At 52.1% G+C, this 6,000-nt stretch overlaps 1 protein-coding gene across 2 annotated transcripts in view; it reads right to left on the reverse strand.

Moving 5' to 3' along the window:
* Positions 1-5,792, reverse strand: part of BEAN1 (brain expressed associated with NEDD4 1) — a 36,832-nt gene extending 31,040 nt beyond the window's left edge. The window contains exon 1 of one of the 2 annotated variants that reach the window (XM_086689271.1): positions 5,586-5,792. The gene's annotated coding sequence lies outside the window, so the exon portion shown is untranslated. The remainder of the gene's footprint in view (positions 1-5,585) is intronic. The other variant, XM_086689272.1, reaches the window with a different exon arrangement.
* Positions 5,793-6,000: the final 208 nt, after the last annotated feature.

Here is a 6,000-nt window from a genome sequence, read left to right on the forward strand (position 1 = left end):
GGATCTCAAAACAAACCCCCCATTTTGCAGATGTCAACACTGAGCTTCAGAGAAACGAAGGGGGTTGGGTGAGATCATGAGCTCCCGGCCCCAAGACTACCCTTTGGAAGATTTTAAGCAGGGGAATTGCACGGTCACCTTTTAAGAAGGTCTCCCTGGGCTCAGTGAGGAGGGGGAACCAGGGGTTGGGGGCAGGTGACAGGGGAGCAGGGAAGCTGTGGTAGGAGATGATGGGCTTAAATGAAGGCGATGGTAAATGGAGCAAAGTGAGAGGCTACATTCTTTCGTTTGACAGTATTTATTCAGAGCCCCTTGTGAACCACGTTTTGGGCGCTGAGAATAGAGAAGTGAAGCAAACACAGACTGCCTGTCCTCACCAAGCTTCCTGCTAGTGGAGGAGACACACATATAATGGTGGTGTTTGTTAGATAGCAGTAAGGGGAGGAACAGAGGCAGTGTGTACGTGGAGACTGAACATTTAGATACAGTGGCTGCAGAAGGCCTTGGTGAGAGGGTGATCTGTAAGCGAAGACTGGAGCAAGGGAGCTAGCTGGGTGAACAGCTGGGTGGATATGTGGGAGAAGGGTATCCCAGGTAGAGGGACCAGACAGAAGGCCCCTGGGCAGGAGCATGCTGGGTGGATTTGAGAAATAGGGCGGTTTGTGTAGGGGATATTTAAGAAGCAGGACAGATGGATCAGATGTAGAGGGTGAGGAAGAGGGAGCCTTAAAGATGGTTCCCTGTGTCTGCTTGGGTGTCTGTAGGTGTGGGGGGAGGGGGGATGGTGGAGAAATGGAGGCCCTTCCAAAGGTGGGTGAGGTGGAGACTCCAGATCTAGACAGGCCAGATAAGTACTGGTTCTTTCTGTCCTAACCACAGTACATGCTCAGGGACTGTTTACTGAATGAATGAATGATGCCATAACAGAGATTCCATGAACCTGTGGGTGTGCAGGTGATTGCCCAGAGCCAGAAGAAAGTCAGAGATTCTGGACTGTGGTGAGACACACTGATCTTAAAAGGGTTGCATCTACCTCACCAGGCAGGGGGTTAATTTCTGGGGCTGTGGGGGGAGGGGGGTCCCCAGGTGGCAGAAAACCTTCCTCCTCTGCAGGAAGGTCTTTATATGAGGCTGGTACCCAGCTGGTGTCTTTCCCAATGGAGAAGAACATTACTTGGCAAGTAGCCTTCTGTAGAATCAACTGCTACCTCCTTCCTCACTGCCACCAAGGTACAACCTCTAAGGGTTGATGTACTGTCTACCTGCATAAACCAGTCCATCTACAAACTGGCAAATAGGTCTGGCCAAGTGGGTAGAGAAGCATGATTTAAGGCTCAGGAAAAACCACACAGAGGGCACCACAAAGCATTATTTATGGCAGTGAAACACGAGGGATAACCTCACTGTCCAATAAGAGGATAGGCTGAGAAAATTATAATGGAATAATATATAGCCATGAAATAATAGTTTTAAAGACATTTTAATAACATAGGTAAAGACTTTTAGTGGAATGTTAAGAAGGAAAAAAGACCCAGGTTATATATAAAAAGGCAGGTTACAGAACTCTGCATACAACATGATCCTTATTTTGTAAAAGAAAAAAAACCTAAAGAAAATATTCATATATAGAAAAATTTGGGGAGGAAATAGATGCAAATATTCACCGTCATTGGGCTCTCTGGGCAGTGGTGGGGTTGAGGATTTTTGTGTTTTACATTTTTTATGATTTTCCAAATTTTCTACAATGAACATGTATTTTATAATCTGAAAAATCATTAAAATGAAGATTTGAAAAAACCTTTCATGCTAACAAAGAATAATTAAGTGATAAGTCAGTGATAGTTAATTGAAAAATTTTAAAGCTAACTTAATTGCCTTTGACCATGCCATTTGTTATTGTAAAGATTAAAAAAAAAATAACTTGTCTTTGAACTTACTGGTAAGGAGCTTTATTAAAATGTTAGGTAAATAATTTCCATTTTTTTTAACCCTCATCAAAATTTCCCTGGCTCTTGAGCAAGTCCTATTTGCCAAATTTTTGAGGGAATGGTTTCTGCCACAAACCTTAATGTTTTATTTTCAGGCAAGCTATACACTTGGCAAAAATAATAACAATAGACCTTATGTTTGTAAAACACTTTATAATTTGCAAAGCATACTAAGTGCTGGGTACTATTCTAGGCTCTGAATATAGGAGATATCATCATGAACAAAATGGTTAAAAGTCCCTGCCTTTGGGGAATTTATATTGATGAGAGTAGACAATAAACAAATGAATATGATATAGAGGTGTTAGAGGTGATAGTGCTACGGGAAAAAAATGGAGAGGAGTGATAGGGAATAAATTGGGGGGGTTTGCTCTTTTAAATCAGTTTGATTACTGTTAGAATACAAAACATGAAGGTGTCTCTAAAAATTCTCTGGCCCGTGGACAGTTAACATGAGGTATAAAATGATTGATGATATCCCCGGAGGAAGCATTCCAATAACTAATTACACATCATCTAAGATACAATGTGCTAATTATCAATTTTATAAACTCATAAAATTATGATGAGTCATAGGGACGTTTTAAGTATTCTATACTTAGCAACGTTAGATAGCCCTTAACCTTTCCCAGCCTCAGTGTTCTCATCTATAAAATGGGGACAATTTCAGTACCTAAATCAGAGGACTGTTGTCGGAATCCAAAGAGAAGTGCTTATGCATGGAAAACAGTACGTGTTCAGGATATGTTTATAATGCAGATGCAGCAAGGCCACTGGGAATGGTCCATCTGACACTGCCACGTGTTTCCTGTATATTACTTCTTCAGTCCCCACAAATGTAATGGAGGTACATAATATGTGTTCCCACTTTCAAGAGGAAATTGAGGCTCTGAAAGGTAAATCTTCTGCCCAGAATCCTATGCTCTAAGCCTAGGCAGTTGGCTCCAAGTAGCCATGTTCTCAGCCATAGCTCCATTTTGTGCTCACTTGCCCAGGGGCTCCAGAAGCCCTCCTGGCCTCAGTTTCTACATTTAGGAGGCTGAGAGCAGATTTAGACTTTCCCACCCCTTACCTTGTGCTCTGAGCACTTCCAGGGCAAAGGCTTCAGGTAATAGGCCAGAATGTGTCTGTTTATTCCCAAGACTTAAGATAATGTCCATATCTCCATCATGTTCCCTGTGGGCTGTGATCCAAAAACTGAGGTGGACCAGGAGATACTCACCTCCTAATCAGTTCCTGATTAACTCTTTTGGGAAGAAGAGGAGTGAGAATTATGGAAGATGCAGAGATGTGACACCCAAGTGGGCGAATGGGGGCGGGGTACATAGGAAGAAGAGCAAGGGGGTTTCTGTATAGAAGGAGCCCATTCTCCCTATATTACCAAGTCCCCATCAGGCAACGTGTGGACAGACTCACCCCTCCCCTGCCCTGTTCTGGGCAAATGGGCCACAGGTGGCCAGGACAAGCATGGATGTCCACAAGCTGGACCTTTGTTTTCTTCTCAACAGTGCTCCTGGCACCTACACCCTCCATGCCACCTGAAAGATCCCAGCATCCTCCCCTAGATCCTGGGCCTCGCCTGCTCTACTCTGAACCCGAGACCCTAGCTGCACAGACAGGCAGATCTCTTCCTGGGGACCTTCCAGCTCTGAAGTTCTAACCTCTTGGTCAGCCACTGGCTCCATTTCCTCCCCAACGTTCATCATTTCTGGTGCCTCCTGGCTCAATGGGCTGGATGGTCAGCATGGAAACAGGGTTGGGACCCCTCAGACCTGCTGTCTCCTTGCCCTGGCGGCTGCTCCCCCTGCTGCTTTCTGCTGCCTGTCTGAACCATCACTACTGGAACATCCATGCCACCTGACAGCCTGATGGCTCCTCAGGGAAAGCAATCCTCCCTGCCCCACCCCCTCCCAAACCGCAAAGTGGAGAGAGGTGTGCAGAATTCCCTTGCACCCACTGTGAGAGATGCGTGAGAAGCCCTCCACCGGGGCAGCAGACATCAGCCAAGGGCAAAAGAAAAGCCAGTCAGATACAGTCTTTTCCATCCTGGATGGATATGGTGTGGTAGAGAGGAGAAAGCCCGGCCAGGAAGTAGAAAGCTTTGGGGAGGAGGGAATGTCTGAGAAAGGGCAGGCCCCAAGTTTTGCATCACAATTAGATGTCAACAAGGCCTTGAGGGGATTCAAAGCCCTCCGCAAAGGGGGGTTGGCGGGGGTCTAGTCCCCGCCATCTCAGGCGAATTCACTGTTTTCAGCATCTACTGGTGCTGGACACTTCATCAAATGACACCTGTAGCCAACCTGATTTGAGTCCTGGCTGTGTGCCAAGCACCATGGTAGCCGCCGCCCCCCCCCGCCCCCCCCCCCCCCCGCCAGCAGCATCTCATTTAATCTTTTCAACGCGCATTCCCCGTGTTTCAGATGGGGAAACTAAGGCTCAAGAGAGGTTAAGTGTCTTGTCTCAGGTCACACAGCTAGGAATAGGAAGTCAGTCAAGACCATACTGTAGTACCAAAGCCCTTAAACATTCTGCTCACAACAGAATCTTGCCTACTAGTCAGCGGAGGAAACTGAGGCACAGGAGGTGAAGTCAGGGTGTTTGAGGAGAGGGTCTAGAGGGGCATCCTCAAGACAGGTGCCCATGGGACTGTGTGGGTCTAGACCAAGGATCAGTCTCCTGGAGCCCCTGCCTCTCACACCTGTCACTTATGCCGTCGCCTTCCCTGCCACCCCCGCTTGGCCACCCCCACTGACACCCGCGTGGGATCAAGAGGGCAGCCCTAGGTCTTCTGCGCCAGCTTCCAGACCGCAGAGCCGATGGGGGGGGGGGGGGAGTGGGGAGGGGGGTAGGAAAGGCTGCGCGAGCCAGCCAGGGGGTGGGGTGGGTACTACCCAGCTTCCGAGGGCTCTTGGGGAGAGGCGACTGTGGCCCTTCGAGCTGCGCAGACAGCCAGAGCAGCCGCCTCGGACTCAGCCTCGAGTCCCATTTACCGCGCAAGCGAAAGTCTGCCCCAAAGCTAGAGAAGGTGCGGCGGGGCCGCCCCCTCTCCCACCTTTGGTGCTGAGATAGGCGTCGAAGAGGGGGCTTGGCCAGGGTGACCCGCCCGTCGGAGGGTCAAACTTCCTGGCTCAGGGGTGGGGGTTGGTTCTAGCTTCAAACTCCGCAAAGCCGGGAGCCCCTTCCCTCTTCCACCCCGTCCAAAAGTGCGTCCTAGTTTCCCCTTCTTGGGTGGGTTGCTCAGGGGTCCTGAAACCGAGGGTGCGGGACGGGGGAGGCTCTCTTGTGCCCCCCCCCCCCCCCCCACAGGAGGTGGATGCTCCGAGAGACCCTCCCTTCCCTGTGGCTATCGGGCGTGCTCAAGGGGTAGCCTTGGCCCGGCCGGAGACGCGCGGGCCGGGGGCGGGAGTCTGGGGATCCCATTCGGAGCGCGCTGCGGTTCGTCTTCGGACCGCCGGTCCGCCCTCCTGGCGCGCCAAGGCTCCGCGCGGGGCGCCCAAGCTGTGTGCGTGCGCCGGGGCCGCCACAGAGCTCGGGGAAGGGGGCCGGGACCCCCTACCCGCCCCTCCCCAGCACCGCCCCCGGCCCAACGCCCCTTACTCGGCTTAGCCGCTTCGCTCCGCTCCGCGCGCCGCAGTGCCGGCTCCAGCTTCGGCTCCAGCTCGGTTTCCCGCTCTGGCTCCGGCTCGGGCTCGGGCTCGGGCTCGGGCTCCGGCTCTGACTCCGGCTCCGGCTCCGGCTCCCGCTCCCGCTCCTGCTCTGGTTCCCGCTCGGATGCCTCTGCGCTCTGGCTCGGGCTCGAGCTCGGGCTCGGGCTCGGGCTCGGGCTCGAGCTCGGGCGTCGCGGGGGGCGCGCCGCTCCGCCTCTGCTTGCTCGTCGCGCAGGGGCGGGGCGGGTGGGGCGGGGCCGGGCCGAGCGGACCTGCTGCCCGCGATCCTCAGCGGAGGCGGCGGCGGCGGCTTCTCAGCCCCAGTCCCAGCCCTGCCCTGCCGCAGCCCCGCCCGCTTGCCCGTC

The sequence above is a fragment of the Puma concolor genome, chromosome E2 (genome assembly GCF_028749965.1).
Source record: "Puma concolor isolate L17-30 chromosome E2, mPumCon1.1.hap2, whole genome shotgun sequence".
NCBI lineage: Eukaryota > Metazoa > Chordata > Mammalia > Carnivora > Felidae > Puma > Puma concolor.